This window comes from Ictidomys tridecemlineatus, chromosome 9 (genome assembly GCF_052094955.1).
Source record: "Ictidomys tridecemlineatus isolate mIctTri1 chromosome 9, mIctTri1.hap1, whole genome shotgun sequence".
Taxonomy (NCBI): domain Eukaryota; kingdom Metazoa; phylum Chordata; class Mammalia; order Rodentia; family Sciuridae; genus Ictidomys; species Ictidomys tridecemlineatus.
This window is the reverse complement of record NC_135485.1, coordinates 70168172-70188857: the sequence shown is the minus strand read 5'-3', so window position 1 is coordinate 70188857 and position 20686 is coordinate 70168172. Positions and strand designations below refer to the sequence as shown.

The window sequence follows — 20686 nt, the reverse complement described above, 5'->3', positions numbered from 1 at the left end:
AGTTTGAAATTACCATTTCCTCTTCAAATTGGTCTTTGGTGGTTTTCTTGACTATTTCAAATTCAAAGCTAAAATAATATAAAAATGAAATTATAGTCTCACAGATTTTAGATATAAACAAACAATAAAAGCACATTATTTAACATTTATCTTAACCACTCATACAAATTCTAGCATAGTGACTACATACCCATTCTGTGGTCTGGAGTTCTTTTCTACCTAGTCTTTTAGAAAAGTTCACTCCAGTAAGGTAGTTGGAAAAAAAAAAAGAATCCTTTTTAAAAAGAAAGACATGCATTGAGCTTATGAGTTACTCCCCAAGTGGAGAGGAATGTCCTAGTTGCTTTCATACACTGGACAAAAGTGGCAATACTGATTTTTGTGAATGGAAGTAAACTCAGAAGACCTTTGACTGTTCTCTTCTAGCTATAAAGGCTACTTCACTGTCAACTGGGAAGATGCAGGCATGGTGGCAACTGACCATACACTCCACATACTTTTCAAAGATTTTCCCTGAACTCACTATTTACATCTAGATTTCTCATATGAGGGGGGAAAAAAACCCTCAAAAACCAAAAAACAAACAAACAAACAAACAAAACCAAATCAAAACAAACAAACAACAACAACAACAACAACAACAACAAAAAACACTTGGATCCACGGGTAACATTTATATAAAATAAGTTAAAGTGCAGAAGATTAACAATCAGTCACATAGGCCAGCATCATATGGTAATCAGGGCATACAAATAGTATACTTGTTATGGCGATTGGGACAGCGCCTTCTCGCCTATCAGGAACATACACAACAACACTCCTCACACGTGCATATTGGCACTCCCATTTCCACCTCCACCTTCTGCGCCCTCTGTGGACTGGGAGGAGGAAGGACGGGATCCTCTGGGGTGAGGCTTACCATTGAGTCCCACAGGTGTGCCTAGCCGGTGACTTATCTGGGAAGCTGCGTCATCAGATTCCCAGCGCTCCAGCTCTTCCTGCACTAACTGCTCCATCTGTTCCCTGTGGATTTCACTGTCATGACCCAGTCTCTCATCCTAACAAGAGAAAAGAAACCAAGGTGTTACTGGTGAGGCGATGCATGTTCTTGTACATGGAAATGAATCCTTTGTTCATCATTCTCCAGCCCATTACTTCTTACCTCGCCACCCCATCCAGCAGCCTCCCTAGCACCTCCCGTCTCTTCACTTTGGTCCGCTCCATGGTCTCTAACTTGATGATCACAGAATTGATCTTGGACACAATGCTGCCCATGGAGTGCTCCATGTGGTCCATGTGCCTCACCAGGCTGCAGGTAACCACAGTTAAGAGGGAAAAGCTGCATTATCTTTTCAGCTCCATTGGCTTTTCAAACAGAAATGCTAAGATTTTTTTAAACAATCATAACCTGAAATACTTTCTATTTTTAAATTATTTTGGCAAGGCTGGGGATGGAACCCAGGTCCTTAGGCAGGTGTTCTATCACTGAGCCACATCTCCAGCCCTGAACCCTTTTCTAGTGGTCTCAAGCTCTAACTAGGGACAAACTTTCAAAGGCTGCCGGTGGGATTCCTAGCTGGCTCACATCTCCAGAGAATTGCCATTGTATTTTAAATCTTAGAATGATGCCTAATACTTCTTTTGGATGTTCTAGTTTTAGAACTTTTTCTAAAGAAATGTTTTGTTATAATTTTTTACTACAATGCTGCTTCTTATTAGCATAACATTGAAATAGCTACATTAGCCAATCAGAGATTGTTTAAATACATCACTGTCTATCTATATAATGGAACTCTTAGGTGACATCAGAAGTTATACTGTGACAAAATATTTAATTAAATAATGTTCACAGTATGTTGAGTAAATAAACCAGTGGAGAAAACCCTAAGCTCACTCATCATCCCTGGGGGTCTCAATTTTAAAATATTATGTAAATATCTTAAAATAGGGTAACTTGAGACAACTTCTAGAATGATGGCACATGAGGTTCTGTAGATTCTCTCCTCAGTGAAATGACTTTAAATGTTGAAAATTGTTTTTTAAAACTCCAACATTCAAATGCATGAGAAATTTTCTTAAGGTCATACAACAACTGAAAAGACATTTATTCAAAGAAATCTGCTATTTTTCTATAAGAATGAGAGTCTGAAGCATTTTAAAAAATATTTGAAGAAATAATGTTTGAATGCCTCCCAAATATTTTGAAAAACATTACCTATCAAGGAAGCACACACACACAAAAAAAACCTCCAAGTTTTTGGGGATAGTCTTGGATAGTCTTGGAGACACACACCCAGACATACTAAGAACAAATATTTAGAGACATGTAGCAGGGAACTTTAGTAAGATTAACATCTGTCTTATCAGAAACATTGGAGGCCAGAAAAAATGAAGACAAAACAAAACATACTCAGATAAACAAGAGCAGAGTTTTTGCTAGAAGACCTGCTTTACAATAAATACTAACAGAACTTTTTCAGGTTGAAATAAAATCACAGCAATTATAATCCTCATGAAAAAACAGTACATTGGTAGAAGTCATTATGTAAATATAAAATACAGTAGGAATTCACATTTCCTCCTATTTTTCTTAACTAATTTAAAATCAACTGTGTGAGATCTGTACATAATTGGATTATTGGTCCTATAAACATATATAAATAGAATACACTTAACAATGACCAGGTGACAATAGAAGTTATACTATGACAGAATATTTAATTAAATAATGTTTACAGTATAGGTAGGAGCAAAGTTTTATTGGAGCAAGAAAATAATATCAGATGGCACCATGAATATAGAGAACAGAAGAGAATCAGATGTGGTAAGGTTAATAAGATGAGAAGGTTAATTTAGCAAATGCTATAAATATATACTTCTAATTCTTCTTTCAGCTTTGTTAAGAGACATAAAATTATATATTGGGATAACAACTTCAATGTAATATTGAGTTTGTACACTTTATATAGATCAGTATCATGTGGAGATAATACACACATACACACACACACACACACAGATACACGTATACACACACATAGAGTGTCCACAGAAAGTGAAAAGAAGAAAAAGAGCTATTTAGAAATAACATTTCCTTAGCTTGCTGGACTAATTTAATTTAAAACCTAAGTAGTTTCTCACTAACTGATTTATATATGTTATATCCTAAAGCAACCACACACAAAAAAGTCCTAAAAATAGTGAAAAAAATTAGTAAAAGAACCAAATTATTACACTATAACATATTCACTTAGTGGAAAAGAAAAAAAAATATGGAAGGAATGGAGGAACAAAAGAGACATTAGAAAATACAATGTAAAATGTTAGAAATAAAATCCAACTATGTCAATGATAACCTTAAATGTAAATGGCTCAAACAATCCAAACAAAAGGCAGAGATTGACAAATAAAAAAAAAAGGCAAGATCTAAACGTATGCTGTCTACATGAGACATATTTTAGATTCAAAGATTCAAAAATATGTCATGCAAAGGGCAACTATAAGAAAGCTAGAGTGGCAACAGTTATTTCCATGAAAAAAAATTTACTAAGATGGAGTGAGACATCTTATAATGAAAGGAGGGTCATCAATTAGGAACATATACTAATTACAAATGTGCACCTAACAACACTGCCTCAAAATAAACGAAACTAAATCTTACAGAATTAAAGTGATAAATAGACAATTGAATAAAACAGTTGGAGACTTTAATAGCACACTTTCACAATTAGAACAACTACACAGAAGAACAATAGAGAAATAGGAGACTCAAATAACACCATAAAGCCACTAGACATATCAGACCTCTGGAAATCATTCCACTCAAAATGGCGTAATAAATAAAACAGACTGTTAAAAACAAAGGCTGAAGTTTTCTTCTTTCATATGTGGAAGCTAGAGCAAAATAAAGCAGAATAAATGGGGATCGAGGGGACTCATTAAGATATAGGGAAGATCAGCAAAGTAGAGGGAGAAGGAGATAGGGAGGGAGGAGGGATGGGAAAGGGGAGAAAATGCAAAATGAATTTAACAAAATCACATTGTGTGCATGTATAAATATAACACAGTGAATTCCACTTTTACGTACATGTATAAAACACCAATCAAAAATAAATAAATGAGTGAAAGGAAGATGAGCAGAGAATGGGGACTGTGGAGAGAGAAGGGAAATGGGGAGGCACAGGGGACTGAAATGGGAGTAAATCAAATTCCACATATGTATGAATTTGTCAAAATGAGCCCAACTATTATATATGACTCTAGTTAAAAAAAAAGTAGCATAATATACATTCTTTTTAAGTGCACTTGGAAACCTCCACAATAAAGTATATGTTAGTCTAAGAAAATTTGTAAAAATATCGTTAAATGCATGTAAATGGAACCACAGATAATAAAATATTAATAGAAATTTTCATTGGTAAAAATATAGGAGATACTTATGTTTTTTTCTTTTTTCTATATTATCCATTTTTTCCTATAATAAATATTTTACCTTTCTAAAGACAAAATGCATGAATAAAAGTCACAAAAAAATTGATGGTTAACAATGGAAAAGAATGGATTAAGAAATGCAGGGAATTTTTGATGGAAATTGCATTGAATCTGTAGAGCACTTTTGGTAGTACGGCCATTTAGAAATGTTAGTTCTGCTTAAGAATACAGGAGGTCTTTCCATATTCTAAGGACTTCTTCAATTCCTTTCTTTAGTGTTCAGTCATTTTTGTTACAGAGGTCTTTCACCTCTTTTGTTAGATTGATTCTCAAGTATTTTATTTTCCAGGGGCAGTGGGGCAGTTTTTAGATGTTGATTCTTGGTACTTTGCTTAATTCATTTGTGAGTTCTAGAAGTCTTTATGGAACATTTAGGTCAGCAAACAGAGATAATTTGAGCTCTTTGTTTCCTATTTGTGTCCATTTCATATCTTTTGCTTGCCTATATTGTTCTGGCTAGAATTTCTAACAATATATTAAATAGGAGTGGTGAAAATAGATATCCTTTTCTTGTCCCAGATTTTAAAGGAAATCCTTTCAGTTTTTCTCTATTCAGAATAATGTTGGCCTTGGGTTTTTGTATATAGCATTCACAGTAATAGAAAAAGCTGGAAGAATAGCCAAACCACTCCTCAGTGAAAAAAAAAAAAAACACAAAGCAAAAGACATCACAGTATCAGAACTCAAATTATACTACAGAGCAGTAACAAAAACAGCATGATACTGGCACCACAACAGGCACAAAAACCAACAGAATACAATAGAAGACACAGAGACAAACCCACATAAATACAGTTATCTCATACTAGATAAGTGTGCCAAAAACACATTGAAGAAAAGATAGCCTCTTCAACAAATAGTGCTGGGGAAACTGGAAATCCAAATGAAGTAGAATGAAATTTAACCCTATCTCCCTGTATAAAACTCAACTCAATGTGTATCAAAGACCTAGGAATTAGACAGAAATCCTGCACCTGCTACACAAAAATGAGGGCCCAGCATTCTAACATGCTGGCTCAGAAACTGACTTCCTTAACAAGACTCCTAAAGTGCAAGAATTAAAATAAAAGATCAATAAATGGGATGGAATCAAATTTAAAAAGCTTCTTAAGAGCAAAGGAAACAATCAAGAACATGAAGAGAGAGCATAGAGAATGGGATACAATCTTTGATACCTGCTCTTCAGGGCATTAATATCCAGGATATTCAAAGAACTCAGAAAACTTAACACCAAAAAGCAAATAACCCAATCAATAAATGGGCAAAGGAACTAAAAAGACACTACTCAAAAGAAGAAATATGAACGATCAACAAATACATGAAAAAAAAATATTCAATATCTCTAGCAATCAGATAAATGCAAATTAAAACTACAATGAGATTTCATCTCACTCCAGTCAGAGTGGCAATTATCAAGAATACAAGTTAACAATAAATGTTGGAAAGGATGCGGGGAAAGGGTACACGAATTCATTGTTGGTGGGACTGCAAATTGGTGCAACTATTCCAGAAAGCAGTATAACGGTTCCCCAAAAATTTAGAAATGGAAGCATCATTTGACCCTGTTATCCCACTCCTTGGAATATATCCAAAGGATTTAAAATTAGCATACTATAGTGACACAGTCACATCAATGTTTATGGCAGCACAATTCACAATAGCTAAGCTGTGGAGCCTACCTAGGTGCCCTTTAACTGATGAATGGATAAAGAAAATGTGGTATGTATACACATGGAGGAGCCATTAAGAAGAATAACTTTATGGCATGTGCCAGTAAATGGATGAGTCTGGAGACCATCATGCTAAGTGAAATAAGCCCATCTCTAAAAGCCAAAGGTTGAATGGTTTCTCTGATATGAAGAAACTATCAAAAATAAGGGGGGAAGTTAAGAAAGAAAGAGAGAGAGAGAGAGAGAGAGAGAGAGAGAGAGAGAGAGAGAGAGAACAGAAGAAAGATTAGTGGAGTACACAAAGGCAAGTGAAGGAAAAGGAGGAGGGATGGGAACAAGAAAGACAGTGGAATTAATTCTATATAATATATATATATATATATATATATATATATATATATATATATATATACACCACAGTGAATCTCACTACTATGTACATCAACAGGACACTAATTTAAAAAAATAATAACTCTAAGTGAACAGCAGAAAAAACAGTAGAGTAGAGGGATGAGAACAGGGGAAAGGATATTGGAAAGGATGTGGGGAAAAGGGTACATGCATTCATTGTTGGTGGGACTTCAAATTGGTGCAACTATTTCAGAAAGGAGAGGGGAGGGGAAGTACCAGGGACTCAATTAGAACAAATCATATTTTATGCTTTCGTAATTATGTCAAAATAAATACTGTTGCCATGTGTAACTAAAAAGAAACAAACAAACAAAAATAAAGTACATGGTGAAGATTTAAAAAAATAAAGATTCAGTATCTTTACTAATTACAAAAACCAAAGAAAGAAAAGAAAGAAAAAATGGGAAACAGCCACATCTCGTTTAGACTCTGGTGCACCAAAATTCAGCCAATTCCTTTATACTCACACTTGAAACTCTTCATAAGAAACCCCACTGGAGATTCTTCCCCTCCTTCTGGAGCTGTGTCCACTGTCTTCGTTGTCATCCTCCTCAGTCATCCAGGCTTCTTGGGAAACTGCGGCTGCTCATGGGACGCGGCAAAGAGCTATGGTCCAAGTCCAGGTCCTCCTGCAGGACAAGGGGTCGCCCAGTGAAGAGAGGCACCAAGACCTCACACAGAATTTAGCAATGTCTTGGGCAAGTAGGAAATGGGTGTCAGCCAGACCAGGATGGCCACATTTTTCTATATTGTGGAATGCACACATTTTAAGACAGATTTTAACCATTAACGAGGAGTTGCTAAGCTTGTGTTTGAACAAGAAAGAACATTAAAAACATAAGAAAGAAAAAAAGTAAATAAAAGAATACCCTTATCACCTTCTTTTCATAAAAGAACAAATTCAATAACTCTAAAGCAGGAAGGATATAATCTCAGATTTTTGACTAAATACTGACGCAAGAAAATTTCATTTACTGTCTTTGTGCTTACATTTCACAATGAATGTTGAAGTTTGTAACCTTTGGACAAACTTGTCTGGAGCACTGTTTAGTAACAATTATTCTAGACTTTTCCTTGGAGGAAAGTGGTTTTGCATATTAGCATTTTATCTGTGTTCTCTGTACCTTAATTTCTTGTTGTTGTTGTTAAAACATTTATATTTGAAAGTTAATGGTAAAACTGTTAATTCTTCTTAAGTTACATAAGCTCATTTACAATTTTATTTGATTATTATTTATTACTTGTTACTTGAGATGGGTTCTATGTTGCCCAGGCTGGTCTCTAACACTTGGATTCAAAGTACCCTCCACATCAGTCTCCTGAGTAGCTGGGATTATGTGGGTACCACCATGCCCAACAGTTAATTTTACTTTCTATTACTCTGTAGTAAATATTCAAATGAAAGACACATGATAATTTTATTTTGCTATAAAAGTTAATAATTTAAAGAGCAACTAATTAACCAGAGAAATTTTTATCTTCTGGTAACTTTTTTTTTTTCCTCACTCTCTTGGACATAAAGAACTATTCAAGTAATCAAGCTCCTCTTTCAAGTTGACTACCAGAAAGCTTAGGGCCCAAAAGGCCAAGACCATTTTCCAATGTTTATAAGCATATGCCTAGTTATACAATACAATTTTTATTAGCTTTATCCATAATGTAATTTTGCACCTTTGTTTCTAGTTTTCTGGCATTCATCTATTTTATTGCACCTTATATATTACTGTTTATATACTCCTTTTGGGATAAACAGAGCACTAATACATATGTTGAGAGAGAGAGAGAGAAAGACAGATTCCCAGTCACCCACCACTTAGTGCAGTGTTTGACTGGTGGTGGGTGCTGAAACAGATCATGGTCTCTTAACCTAGACCCACCCTCTCTTTTTCCAAGTCATCTCTCATCTGCTGATGTTCATGTTCAGTGAGCTCCTGGTCTCCATCTTGGTCATACTTGGTGAATATTGCCTCAATCTCTGCATCAGTATGGCCATTCCTGAAATTGAGAGGATACAGATGAATTCATTCTTGTACATGGTCCAACCCCAAAACCAAAAAATCAAAATGCAAGAGGAAAGAGAAATCACCTAATGGGGGCCTAGCCTCTTCTCAGAGCATATTCCAGAAAGACAGCTGCCTATGAAATAACTGTGCTTCTCTATGAAAATTTGGGCCATAAACATTCTTGCCAAGAATTGATTTTTAGCAGCAGGAACTTCCTAGTGACCCAGGATGTGTCACTCTTACCCTTTGAGATCTTGTCGAAGTTCGTCAAAGTTTAACTTGCCTCCTCCTTGCCGCACACTCTCTGAAATGTCATCCACAGAATTTTTTTTCAGTGTTAGTTTGACCAAAGCTTTATGGTATCCCTATTGGGGAAACAAAGCAGAACAACTGTTTAGTTTTTTTTGTGCTTTTGCATTTGCTTTAACTCTGATTGGTAGCATCAACAAACATAAACTATTGCCTGGTGGAACTTGGTCACTGAAGTGTGTGCTAAATGAGTGAATAATGAATGAATAATATAAAAGTCCTGTAGAAGACATATGGAAAAGGTAAGAAGTTTTTAATAAACCAAGGACTGAGGTCCTTTCCTTCACATGTGTTTTTGGATTGGTTGACAAATAAAAATCACTACATATTCTATAGCTATCAGCTCCCAAATATATAGGTACATGCAACAATTCTTAAAGAAACAATCTGTGAGGTGAATAGAGAGCATACCTCTTGGGAGCAAATCTTTACCCCTCACGCATCAGACAGAGCACTAATCTCTAGGGTATATAAAGAACTCAAAAAGCTAAACACCAAAAAACCAAAAAACCCAATCAATAAATGGGCCAAGGACCTGAACAGACACTTCTCAGAAGATGATATACAATCAATCAACAAATATATGAAAAAATATTCATCATTGCTAGCAATTAGAGAAATGCAAATCAAAACCACTCTAAGATTTCATCTCACTCCAGTCAGAATGACAGCTATTATGAAGACAAACAACTATAAGTATTGGCGAGGATGTAGGGGGAAAAGGTATACTCATACACTGGTGGTCAGCCTGCAAATTGGTGCAGCCAATATGGAAAGCAGTATGGAGACTTCTTGGAAAATTGGGAATAGAACCACCATTTGACCCAGCTATCCCTCTCCTTGGTCTATACCCAAAGGACTTCAAAAGAGCATACTACAGGGACACAGCCACATCAATGTTTACAGCAGCACAATTCACAATAGCTAAATTGTGGAACCAACCTAGATGCCCTTCAGTAGATGAATGGATAAAAAAATGTGGCATATATACACAATAAAATATTATTCAGCAATAAAAGAGAATAAAGTCATGGCATTTACAGGTAAATGGATAGAGTTAGAGAAGATAATGCTAAGTGAAGTTAGTCAATCCCCCAAAAAACAAATGCCAAATGTTTTCTCTGATATAAGAAGGCTGATTCATAGTGGGGTAGGGAGAAGGAGCATGGGAGGAATAGATGAACTCTAGATAGGGCAGAAGGGTTGGAGGGGAATGGAGGGGGCATGCAGTTAGAAATGATGGTGAAATGTGACGGTCATTATTATCCAAACTACATGTATGAAGACATGAATTGGTGTGAGTATATTTTGTATACAACCAGAGATATGAAAAATTGTGCTCTATATGTGTAATAAGAATTGAAATGTTGTGGCTGGCTCAAGTGGTAGCAAGCTCTCTTGGCATGCGTGCGGCCTGGGTTCAATCCTCAGCACCACATACAAACAAAGATGTTGTGTCTGCCGAAAACTAAAAAATAAATATTAAAATTTTCTCTCTCTCTCTCTCAAAAAAAAAAGAATTGAAATGTATTCTGCTATTATATACAAATTAAAAAATTAATTAAAAAATAATACCAAGAAATCTGAGTCATGGATTAATTATCTTTTCCTTGTCTCACAGTAAGTAATTTCTTAATATATGTTAGATATACAAAAAAATCCCAGTGAAATATGGATAAGGATTTTTCACTAACATATAGAGTTGAGGCTAGGGTGTAGTGAATGGTAGCATGCTGGCCTAGCATGTGTGAGACCCCAGGTTGATCCCCAACACCAAAGAGTCAAACAAACAAACAATAAATTATAGTCAGAGGTTGCTTTGCCTGGTAATGCAGGTCTGTAAAAGTGACCTTGAAGACTGAAATTGTGAAAAGTGAACCAAATAATTAACAGCAGGAATTTTAATTGTTCTGAGAACTTTAAGACATTTTGATGAAACATTCAAACTCTCTTAGTGTCAGCTATAAATTCATTAAAAAAATAGAATATTAGTGCATTGAAATTTAAAACACTAGAAATATTGAAAAGTAAATTGTTATAATTCTTTGTAAAAAAAAAAAAGGATTCAGGGCAGTTTAAACTGTGCTTGTCGTCACCTTCTCATGTATTTTATAATATTATCCCCTACAATTGTGAACTGAATGTGTTTTCTGTACATCAGTGGATTGTCATATTGCTTTCTAATTATGGATCACCTTCTGACAATGTTCTTTGCCCTCCCACTGTTATGAAATATCTCTACAAACTCTTCTTTTTACTTGAAGATTTCTGCTGGCGTCCCCTCCTCGAAGACAGCTTCATTCTTTTCTTATTGATGTTGAAAAACTGTTCTACTGGGTGTCCACCTGGATCTCTCCAGTGTTGGCAGTGTCAACATTCCCATGCTCAGCTACTTCTTGGAAAACCATAGCATTTGTTTAGATTTCACTTTCAGGTTTGTGTATTTCCTTTCTTTCTTGCGTTTTATCTTTCTGGCCTATTCACTTTTTTCTATTATCAAGTCTGTAAATGTCGCATAGATTCATCACCGAGGACAAGAAAGCAACACTACACACTTTGTCACTGCATGAACCCAACAGCAGATTTCCAGTGACCAATCAGCAGCAGACAGGAAGCAGTGTCACCAAAGGTCTCCAAGCATGAGGAACATCTGCTATTTAGGAATTAATGTGGGGATTAAAGAGGCAGCAGTGGAGTTCATATTTTGTGCTCTTACTCACTGTTAATGAGCAGTGATAATGCAAACTTGAACCAGATTTTTAAGGATTTGGTGTTATGTAACAAAAGTGTAGTACCCGAACATTGTGTGTTATCAAAACTGTGCACAATGTGGAGAGTTTCTGTACATGATGGAGGTATGCTAAAGTGTAGGCAACCATGATGCTAAATTTAAGATAACAGGGATTTTAGGTTTCATGTAAGGGACTTGTAAGAAGCTGGAATTTTCCCTTACACCATGATCCACAGTTAATATGGTCCCAGGGCTTGACCCAACAGAAAACAGGGTCAAGGAGCCCTTGTATTTACCAGCATGATGTTGGACAACACGCTTTTATACTACAAAAGTCTTTGTTATTGTGAAACTTTATTTTCCACCAAATAAAGAAGTCACCTGTAGAAGAATGAAGCTGCCCCACTCCTTGTCCTGCCCTCTCTTCAACATCTAACCCTGCCTGAGAAGCTAAGGAAGTGGAAGTCCTCAGGCACCAGGCTGTGGCCTATATCCAAGGACCTTTTCCTTTGACCATTTTACAACTGTTCTTAGAAGGTCAAGGGTAAAGGAAAAGGCACTAAATACTGACATCTAAAACCTTTTCTTTTTTAATATGACAATTGATATAGAAAAGCTGGAAATGGGTTTATATAATCTTGCCTTCCAGTTTATTCTGAGCTCAGAATCTGGAAGTGACAGTGGACTAGAAGAAATGTCTGAACATACAAAGGAGCTCAGACCCTAAGAGTCAACAAGGTAATAAAGAGTTGAATTCAGGGGCTGGGGATGTGGCTCAAGGGGTAGCGTGCTCGCCTGGCATGTGTGTGGCCTGGGTTCAATCCTCAGCACCACATACAAATAAAAATGTTGTGTCCACCAAAAACTAAAAAATAAATATTAAAAAATTCTCTCTCTCTCTCTCTCTCTCTCTCTCTCTCTCTCTCTCTCTCTCTCTCTCTCTCTTAAAAAAAAGAGTTGAATTCAGGACATAAAAAGACTCCCTGATTTTCAAGCCAGCAGCACAGCTTTCAAGCCTCCATGATAGAGAATATTTAAATTAGTTCTAAGATATACTAATATACTCCTTATTTGAAATAATTTCAATAGATCATTATTGATTAGAAAAATTTGAGACAATTATTATTTTAAGTAGTAAATTTTAAAATTCAGAGAATTTGGGAATATCTTACCTTTCTGATGAGGTCTGAGAGCTCCATTTCAGCTTTCTGCTGGGCAAAATCAGATTTCACTTCAGAGTAGGTATCATTGATGATGGCCACAAACATGTTCTGTTTGTAAATCAAAGAAAGGTAGAGGTTAAGAGACAAAGCCTAAACATATTTTGTAAACATTTATTCAATATGACACATGCTTTTTTGTTCACATTTTTTCCCTCAATTAGAAGGCTTTATGAAGTAATAAGTAGTTTCGCTACCCTCTTCTTCTTCAAAAAATTTCCCCATTAAGTCATGGCAAAGGAAAATACACTATATTTTATTAGTTATAAAACCATGTATTTTGATATGTTTTACAAAAAGAGACAGGAAAATGGCAGAAAAAAATATTAATATCTTTACCTAGGAAGAGTGGATTATTTTAAATTGCTTGTTTTGTTCCATACATGTAAAAAAGTCACATAAACTATTATAGGTGTGGATCTGTAAAAAGCTCTTCAAATATCAGAAGTCAATACAAACAAGTAGAATTCTATTCTTGTATCAAATTTTTTGCATAATCATATTTGAGATTTATATAATATATTTTAAAGAGTTAAAAAGATCATGGCAAATAATAGGCCAAATTAATTATTATATTATGTGCATGTATAAATATGTAATAACAAATTCCAACATTATGCACAACAATAATGCACCAATAAAAATATGGAAAAAAATCTCTGCAAATAGGAATATAATAGACTCAGTAGACAAAGTGTTAAGAAAAATAAAGAAGAAAATTTTGCAAAAAGATATAGACTTTGTAGTCAAGTAAAATTGGTTTTCAGTTTTGCAACTGCCAAGACTATATGGTTCAACTTTTTTAAGTCTCATTTTTAGGATATGTTTTGCATTTATGTAATGGCAAGTTACAGTTTTTCCCTTTACAGATTAGTAGTATGGGACAATGCAACACTATGCAAAATGCTTAGGATGTGTCCTACTGCAAGGCAAGGGCTAAATTATTTGCACCTATTATTATTATTCAGTGGCTGCTACTTTGTCCACTCTCCTGAATTTTCCTTTCCCAGTGGTAATGCTTTCTAGTCACAGCATCTGATTGCAATTAACTATCTCCAAGCACTGCAAACCATAGGTCTTTCATACGTTCTTCCTCTTTGTACCTAACTTCGGTTTGCAAGGATAGAGTGGTATGTGTAATTTTTTCTGTTTCCCCACATAAAAGTCCATGAGCTCTTCATCAGAACAGAGTCAGGCTCTGCTTGCCTTTCCACAACATCCTTGGTATCACCCATATGCCTTCTACTGTGCAATATACATTATATATTCTATACACTATATGTAATATTATAGGGATAAAGTGATGGAGTCAATATTTATTGACTCATTGATACATGAACAAAACAGGGCTCTCATTTTAGAAGGCTACTGATTCTCCATCAGAAAGAATACTAGTGTTCTAAAGCTGTGAGAACAGAATATAGAATACAAATAAATTTCTTGCTAAAGGCTCCATTTGAAGGGAGGATAATTTCAGTCAGAATGTCCTCCACATCCTTCTTTCCAACCCAGGCATCTACCATTGTATTCTGGCTTTCCAGTGGCTACATGATTCTTGCAAATGTCTTATTTAAAATTGGTTCAAGGGGCAGGGGTTCCTCCAAAGACATTTTGAAAAGTACAGTGGCAGAGTAAGGTTTCTGAAAGGGTGGGAGATGAAGTTCACTTTCTTCTCCCCTTCCATTCTTATCAGGGTCACCTAGCTGTCAGATGGGCCTCTGTACTAGGAGATCATTCCCTGTGAGTAGGGGGATGTGGGAGAATGATTCTGGTTCTGACTCAAATAAGCCTTTTCACACCAATGTGAATTATTTTTAAACAGAGGCAATGAATTAATACCAGGCAGTCAGCTTGCAAAGAGAGCCAATACTACAGTTAGCTTGTTATTTGCTCAGCAGATAAGTTTGTATTAAAAGTAGACTCCTGTCTATCACCTATCCATTTACCCATCTATGTATGTCTATGAGATACAGGGAAAACAGTTCCTGCTAATGTAGCACTGAAAAAGTTATATTTCAATACAAATACAAAAACTAAGAGCTTGTTTTCCTGCTCTGCAGATTGATCCAATAAAATGACTGACTGATCTCAAGGTGCTGCCTTTTGAAGTACAATATTGAAATAAGTCCTCATCTGAGCAGCTCATATCATCATAGTTTTGTCCCTCATTTGGCAGACTGAACACTGAGAAGACTAGGTGGCCTGAGATCAACTGAAGGATCTACTGCAGGACTCTAAATTCCTGGTCTGTTATCAGAGGAGACATTCAGGTACCCCAGAATCCAAAGCACCACCAATGTGAGAGGGTGACAAAGGCTTAAGCTTCTGCTAATTTATTTATAACAAGAAGAAGACACTTAGGAGGATTCAGTTCACAACCTAGCCAGGATGCTTGCACACAGCAAGATACAAATGGACTTGCTTGAAACTGCTGCACCTTCAGGGCCTGTTCAAGAGCATCATGACTCCATCAGTGAATGTCATCTCCTAACCAGGAATACCTGGGCCCACCTTCAGAATGCTACCCTCAATTACTGCAAATGTCATCATTGAACCTTCTACAAAGGATCTTTATAAAATTTACTGAAAATGGAAATGATTTCTTTTCTTAAGATGACTCTTAAGGCAATCATTAAATCTGAGTGATATATGAAAAATACCCAGTGCCTAAGTTAAGCTGAGTTACTTTAATAAAATTTTTCAGTAGACTAAGTGAATATATAAATGTTAAGACAAAACACACAAAAAAAACCTTTAAAACTACCTTATTAGATTGAAAGTGGTAAAATTTAATTTGTAGCAAATAAAAAGACTCCAAATGTGACCTAAAAATAAATTTAAAGCAATTTACACTCATTGTTGGATTGAGTTTTACAGGTAATATTCCTCATATTAGTCACTAGGTGTCTACAAAGTGTTAAATTTGAATAAGTTAAAAAAGAAAATCTTAATCTTGGAATGCAATAATTCACTCAAATACTACTCATGATATCCTGGATCTAGCTTTCTTTGCCCCTTCCTTTTATTTTACTTTTTTTAAAGATGAGTAAAATGAAAAGTATGGTAGCAAGTAACTATGAAGTGTTGACATTTGTGTTAAAAAAAAAGTGTGAGTCAGCATATTCTACTTTAGAGGAAAAGTACTGTCTTAAGTAATATAATAAATTTGCACTTAAGTTTTAACTTTTTTTTCTTTGAGTAGAAACACATATGAATAAATGAAAGGCAATGAAAATAAATGTTTTGTTAAGACTTAAAACTTTGAATGAATGAAATATAAAAAATTTTGCCAAATCAACATTTTGTTCTACTTCCTGGTCTCTATTTAAAATAATGAAGGATAGAGCATGAAAAAAAAGAGAAGATGGTGATTCTTGAACATTAAATCTAAATCCCCTCAGTATAAACAAAAGTGTACATACCAAAAGAATGAAGAACATAAAGAACACTAAGGTAGTGAAATATAGTGGTCCCAAAACTTGATTAGCTTCCTCAATCTCTGCAAAGTTGATATTACCCAAAATGATATGGAATTCAGTGACATTATAAAAACAAAACAAAACAAAACACAACACCACAATACAGAAACAAAGAATGTCCCGCAACTGATGCAACATTTATTAAAGATGATTTCACATTTTAGGATTATTGTGGAAGTGTGGATAGCTTCCAAATAATTAAAAATTCAAGTCCTTTAGAAAAATCTTGCTGCTATGTCAGCAATGGAAGTGTTCTGGAATAATAATATGCTTTCGTGCTACATATTATTTCCATCTGGTTAATATTAAATGTAATTATTATTAGGTAACTTGTATAGCAACTGGATTTAACAATCTAAAACATAATCTGGCTAAATTATGGCCTTTCTATATCTCCACAATGGTCATTCTGAACCTGAAGACAATATCTCCTAAGAGAAAAAAAGAAAAGATTTTTTTAAAGGATGGCTAGATTACATGTGTTCAAAGATTCAACAATCTCAAATTAATTCAAAATGAAGGGAAAGTGACTGGACATTTTGGGTGCTAGGTTTTAGTAAAATCATTTCCTTCACTGACTTTTATCAAACAGCCAGGTGAATTAGGACTCCCCATGCACAAAGCCCTATTGACTTCAATGTTGTGTTATTCCTCTCCTTTCCTAACTACTAATCCCTTTGTAAATGGCACAGGAATCTTATGCTGACTCTTTTGTTGGTTTTGTTTTTCCTGTATCTGGGAACTCTGGAAATAGACTGAAAATTTCTGCACTCTGAATATTCTCCTAGAATATTAGAAATATCTATTATTCTACTTATAAAATAACTGGAAGTTCAAAATGTATGGCAACCTATTTACCAAGAATGAAAATATACAAAAATGGCCTTTTAAAAGACTCCCATATACTTTGGGAGCCAGGAAGACTGGAATAGTGGTTTTCTGTTGCTGATCCACTTTATCTCAGTACCTGAGAGCAGCTATCTTAAGCATCAGTATTTCAGAAGGTATTAACAACTTTGCATTGGTAGGTAAATGTTTCTGGAAAAAGTGACTCCTTTTTATTTTGAATAAACATTTTTAACTCTTCCATAGTGCTCAAATAGCAACTGTGAAGATTTCTTAATGCTTGAGAAGGCAGTAACATCTCTGATTATATTTTTCTTCTTATAATTTCTTATAATTTCATATATACTTACATACATTCTTGAAAAGAACTGAAGTCATCAACCTGAGCACCAAAGCCGAGGTACGCCAACTGAGCATATGCTAAGAATATAATGAAGAACATAATGGCAAAGCCAAAGAGGTCTTTGGCACACCGAGACATAGTTGTAGACAGTTGGCTCATCGTCCTGTTAAAATTGATGAATTTGAAGAGCTGTAAAAGAGGAAAGACAGTGACAGGTGAATAGATAAACACAATGTGGCACATATATACAATAGAATATTATTCTGGCACAAAAAAATGGGATTTGGGTACATATTACCATGCAGACCTTGAAAACATCATTCCCAGGGAAACTATGTGTCATGAAAGGCCAAAACTGTACCATTGCACATATATGAGGCACTTAGATTGGTAAAATAAATAGAAAGCAGAAAGTATGTTACCAGGGGCTAAGGTGAGGGGGAGATGAGAAGTTAGTGCTGATGTGCACCTTAGGGTGCTAAGGCTCTGGTAATGCACAGCGGTGATGGTGGCCCCACACTGTGCATGTCCTTCATGCCACAGCTCTCCACGTTTTAAAATGTGACAATGGCAAGTTTTGTTTTATGTGTTTTAACCACAGTAAGACCAAAAGAGAGAGGACTGAAAGGACTTGGTTTTATTGTTTTCCAAAACCAGCTCTTCTATTCTTTTATTCAAAAAGGGTCTGCTAAGTCCCTAACCCATGACAGGATCTGTTCTTGGAGTTGGAAGCAGGGAACAGAACACAGCTGCAGCCTCATGTGGTCACATTTTCCAGGATGATTAACATATCATGGAAAAGGGCTTCCTCACAGTTTCAATGACTAGTGATATTTTTCCTCAAAAAAGGATTAAACTGTAAAAGAAAAATCTCTAACAAATAAACACCACAAAACATTTCAGGAAATACTATTTGTGTATCAGTAACTATCTTTTATTTGGGCATCAATTATGTGGCAATGGTTTTCTCATATAGCTGAGTAAGCAGCCTGAGAAACACAAGGTGAGGTCTATGCTCTCTGTTAAACCTCAGTGCTTCTAGGGATAAATATAAATTCAGGAAAGCACACAGCTCCTGGTAAGCACCTTCCTCAACAGCTATTCAAGAGAAACTTCTGTGATGGTAGAAATGTTCTACTAGTTCCATTTCCTAAAACAGTATACACTATTAACATAGAGACATTAAGCATTTAAAATGTAGTTAGTGGGACTGAGGAACTGAAATTTTTATTACATTTAACCTTAATTAATTGAAAGTGAAATGTAAATAGCCACCTGTAGCCAGCAGTTATTATATGTACAGCACAATCAGAACTTGAGCTGGTCACACAAGTTGGTGGCTGCTTCAAAATTAATGAAATTTCCTGCATCGCCAAAAATGAGGCTCACTGTACATAAAAATGTCCTAACCTTTCACACACCTGAAAATACACATTACGTTTTGTGAAAGAGGGAAATGAGTAAATTAGGTTCTCCTTGGAGGAAAGGTCTGTCCCAGCTGACGTTCTGGGTAAAGCTTCCCTCTGGCCTCCTGGAACAGAGCAGGTTGTTCTAACAAGCGTTTCCAGGTCCAGCATCTCTCCATTTCCTGCAAATGATCCCCTCTCTCAGATCCTTTTCCTCCCCTGGTCACATTACATTAAGTTAAAACTCAGATCTTCCCCAGTGTTAGGGTAACCTGGTCCCCCAGGCCCAACTAACACTGAAAAGGCCTATTTTGTTTGTGTTAAATGACATCTACAGGATCTGATCTTGAAAGAATTCTGGCAGCAGAAGTAGCATCATCCATAATGAGAGGAACCATCCCATGAGTCCCACTAGTTTTTCTTGATATAAATTATGGAGCAGCTTGCCACAGAATTTGCCCAAAAAAAGGCAAGTTCAAGTCCTTTAAAATTTTGTGTGACTCGTATTAATTAAAGGAAGAAAAAATAGTACTAAAAACCCAAAACACGTTTGGAATCAATTACCTTAATCCACACAAAAAATACTGTGACAGCAGCTATATTGTTGAATTGTATTTGCCAATATGCCAGATGCTCAAAGTTGGGGAAAGTATTCTGGTCTTCCAGAAAGTGGAGTAGACCCTCCACATTTGATGTTCGATATAAGCTAATTCCTATAGCCATCACGGAGAGCTGGAAAACAAAAGGCTTATATTTTATTATACTGCTTTAAAAGAAGCTTACCTTATAATGAGTAGGTCATTTTTCTTCACCACGTATAGATGCCACATCTGGCCAATATGCACACCCAATGGCATTTATAAAAGTCACACACTCAAATGGCAATGCTTGGCACTGCCATAAAAGACATACACAATATATATTCCTTGCATTTCCTTACTTAGGAACAGAAATCCAGTAAGTGCATGTGTCCATGGGCCTGTGCATACAATGAGTACCCACAGATGCACCCGAGATGTCACTATAACAAACCCAAACTCGAGAAGTAAGGCCTTCTGATCATTTTGCCACCCATATATAAATCATTTTCTATCCCTCTCCTCTCTTTCCCTGATTTTTCTGGTTTTATTTTTTTTTTAATTTTTTAAAAATTTTCTTGTGTGCCTCTTCATTCTCCAGTTTCTAGCCATCCATTCTTTCTCTTCAGATATGCACATATACAACAGTGTCTGGGCCAGGAAGAACACATGGAAGTGAACTTGTGGTAAGCTTCACTCCCCAAAAACTCACACTCTTAATTCAAGACAAGATAAACACACAAAGCTAAATAATACAAAAAGTTCCTAAAGAGTTGGCATCACACAACATGAGGTGAAGCTGAAACCAGACACACTGAAAAGGAGTACACAAAAGAGGACAGATTGTGCTTGGTCTTAGAATATGGTGGGAATGAAGGTCAGAGAGGCTAAAGGAAACTTGCAGTGAAGTATGTGAACAAACTGGTTCCTTCTTAATCATGGCTATCTCTGCATTTATAACATACAACTTTTCACATGTTTCTTGGGTCTGAGCTATACAAGATCGGAGGGAACAATGGCCCCTTTTTGCCACCCACCACCACTGGATTAATGTGTATTATGTGAACAGTTCACTGTAGTATCTGTGCCTTTCTGTGGGATCTGAGTCTACACTACGTGGGCTGTGACAGGTTCTTTGACCTTCTTTGTTCTTTCCCTCTACTTTTGAATGATTGCCAAAGATCACTTCATTAGACCTT

General features: G+C 35.8%; 1 long non-coding RNA gene and 1 pseudogene across 2 annotated transcripts; both read right to left on the bottom strand.

Annotated features, from left to right (window-relative positions):
• Nucleotides 1-821: 821 nt before the first annotated feature.
• LOC144366448 (polycystin-2-like) lies at nucleotides 822-12889 on the bottom strand (annotated as a pseudogene). The gene is made up of 6 exons (XR_013425537.1): nucleotides 12788-12889; nucleotides 8819-8940; nucleotides 8450-8567; nucleotides 7040-7201; nucleotides 1171-1309; nucleotides 822-1058 (listed from the first exon to the last, which is right to left on the bottom strand). The product of XR_013425537.1 is annotated as a polycystin-2-like (transcript).
• Nucleotides 12890-17491: 4602 nt separating this feature from the next.
• LOC144366782 (uncharacterized) lies at nucleotides 17492-19636 on the bottom strand. The gene is made up of 2 exons (XR_013425926.1): nucleotides 19474-19636; nucleotides 17492-17692 (listed from the first exon to the last, which is right to left on the bottom strand). It is a non-coding gene; the product is annotated as an uncharacterized LOC144366782 (long non-coding RNA).
• Nucleotides 19637-20686: the final 1050 nt, after the last annotated feature.